Here is a 3,092-nt window from a genome sequence, read left to right on the forward strand (position 1 = left end):
AAGCAAACAATATAGTTTAATCTCAAAATGATTGCACTGACTGGAAAATATATATATATATATATATATATATATATATATATATATATATATATATATATATACATATTGCCCATGACTTGGTTTATGTAAAATTCTAAATGATGGAAACTAACCTATAGTAACATATATCAGATATTGGTAATTTATGAATGGGAGGGAGGCTGGAAGATAAGGAATAGAGAAATAGTCAAAGTACATCAGGAGAATTTTGGGGGATGGCTATGGCAATAATCTTGCTTGTGGTAACTATTGCCAGGATGTACATATGTTAAAACTTGTCAAATTAGTTTATTTATGCCTACTATTTATCAATAATGCTATTCAGGGGCTGGAGAGATGGTTAGTGGTTAAGGCACTTGCCTACAAAGCCAAAGGATCCCTGTTTGACTCTCCAGGACCCACATAAGCCAGATGCACAAGGGGGCACCTGAGTCTGGAGTTCATTTGCAATAGCTGAAGGCCCTGGTGTACCCATTCACTCTCTCTCTCTCTCTCTCTCTCTCTCTCTCTCTCCCTCTCTCTCTCTCCCTCCCTCTCTCTCATAAATCAATAAATAAAATTTATTTAAAAAATAATGCTATCTAGTTTTCACTTATTTAGTGGTCAACATATACTAAGTACTGCCTAGTTGTCCCCTAAGTGGCTCTGCATTTTCTTTTCTTCTGGTTCTTTTTTGATGAACCTCTATCTTACTTATTTTTCTGGTTTCTATGACTAAATGAGCAATAACAGTTTATTTTGGCTTATAGTTTGAGGATGCAATCCATCCTGGCAGGTAAGCCAGGAGGTGGGAGTGGCTCTTCACTGTGGTAACAGGGGCATAAGACTGCTTGTTCATAGTTTTTATTTAGTCTAGGCTCCAAGCCCATGGGATGGTGCCACCCACATTCAGGCTGAGTCTTCCCTCCACATTCAATCCTCTCTGGAAATGCACTCATACACACACCCAAAGGAGTGTATCCTAAGGAATTCTAAAACCATCAAGTTAGCAATGAAGACTAGCCATTCCAGTTACCCCTTGACAACCTGACACCTGAACACATTAGTTAAAAACAACTCACAACATCTCACCCCTGGTCTCCAAAGTCTCATGTTTATCTCATAATGAAAAATGCTTGTAGTTCAACTGCAAACATCTTCATAGCCTTGCCAGTCCCAACACTGCTCAAAAAGTTAAGGTTGCCAGGAGCATGCCAGTACTTGGGAGGCAGAGGTAGGAGGATCGCCATGAGTTCACCCTGAGACTAAAGAGTGAATTTCAGGTCAGCCAGGGCCAAATGGAGACCCTACCTCCAAAAAACAAAATAAAATAATAATAATAATAAAAATTTTTTAAAAAGGTTAAGGCCATCTCTTAAGTGTGAATGTCTATAGAATCAAAACAAGCAAGGTATATGCTTCCAATATACAGTGACTTGGAGTAATCATTCCCATTCCAAAGGGAACTAGTATGGGGATGGCAAGGAAAGACCAAAAACCCAGCATGGCAAGCATCAAATCTCAGGGATACATACCCAGCATTCAGGAGCTCCTGATGACATCATCTGGGATCCAGGACATTGGAAGCCTTGCTCTGAGTGCTAAAGCATTCATGGCCAGCTCCACTCAGGGCCTGCAATGTCCTTGGTGAGCATCCTGTGTCTCTAACATCTCCAGTATCCTGAGGTCTCCACTGCCCTTCAAACACCCACGGGGGCTTCTTGCCTCGCAGGTATTCCAGCTTTCTCACACATTCCCTGACCTCTACTGCTGCCTGGAGTCTTGGTGAAAGCCTCCCACCCTTGCTTTTGCATGTCCCCCAAAAGCTGCACCAGGCAAATGACATCGTGTTCTGCAGCCAACTGGAGATGTACACTGCATCCCCTGGACCATAACTGTATTGGCCTCTGTGCCTTCATAGCCCAACCAAGAAAATTGCTTCCCTAAGAAGTTGTTTTGAGCAGAGAACTCCCGAAGCAGCACTCTCAGAGCAAGCTTTCTCTGTTCAAACCCAAGTTTTCTAATTGAGTTTGCCTTGTTTCCTCCTGAAGCTCTGGGCAGGTGAGGTCTTGCGCTCAAGTCCCTTTCCTCTGGTCCTAGTGCAACGGCTAAGGTTTCTCCTGAATGGCACTCATCTCTCGGACATTTATAGTGACCTTGTCCTCCCTGTGTACAACTTAAGCTGAAACTTTAACCGGCTCTTTTCCTCACTAAGCCACCTGTTTTTCACATCTTCTACTCTACTTTTTCATCAAGAATCTGGTTTTTTATTAAGAAAAAAGCAGTAAATAGTAACTGTGCTTCATCCTGAATAATATGTTGCACTGACATTTCCCTTCACCAAACAACTTAGTCTGTTACTTTTGCATTCAGCTTCACTCAAACTTTCAGGATATGGACATAGTGTAGTCAGATGATTTTCAGGATATGGACAGAATACAGCCGCATGCTTTGCCAAAATGCAAATTGAATAACCAATTCCCAACAGAGTCCTTGTTCCCCTCTGAAACCTCATAAGCACACTTTGTTGCTCTCATTTCTCTAGTCCTCTGAACTCCCACAAGAATGACCTGTTAAACTCTTACATCATTCTAGGGCTATCTGGCCCATAGCTTCAAACTCTTCAATATTCTTCCCATACATCAGTTCAAAAAGCCAATAAGGACTGGAAAGATGGCTTAATGGTTAAGGCACTTGCCTGCAAAGCCAAAGTATCCAGGTTCGATTCCCCAGGACCCAAATAAAGCCAGATGTACAAGGTGTCTGAAGTTCTTTAGCAGTGGCTGTAGACACTGGTGTGCCCATTCTCTCCCCCCCCCCCTTTTTCTCTCTCTCTCAAATAAATAAATAAAATAATTTTTGAGAAGCTAATAAATCACATGGTCAAGCAGTCATGACAACTGCTCCATGTCTCAATAGCAACATTCTGTATTAGTTAATTCCTTGTTGCTGTGACCTGACAGAAAGCAACTCAAGAGAGGAAGGGTTGATTCGGGCTCACTAAGGGTCCAGTCCAACATGACACAGAGGGCCTGAGAGTGGGAGTGGGTCTCAGCTGTGGCAGCAGGGGC

The sequence above is a fragment of the Jaculus jaculus genome, chromosome 6, assembly GCF_020740685.1.
Source record: "Jaculus jaculus isolate mJacJac1 chromosome 6, mJacJac1.mat.Y.cur, whole genome shotgun sequence".
Lineage (NCBI taxonomy): Eukaryota > Metazoa > Chordata > Mammalia > Rodentia > Dipodidae > Jaculus > Jaculus jaculus.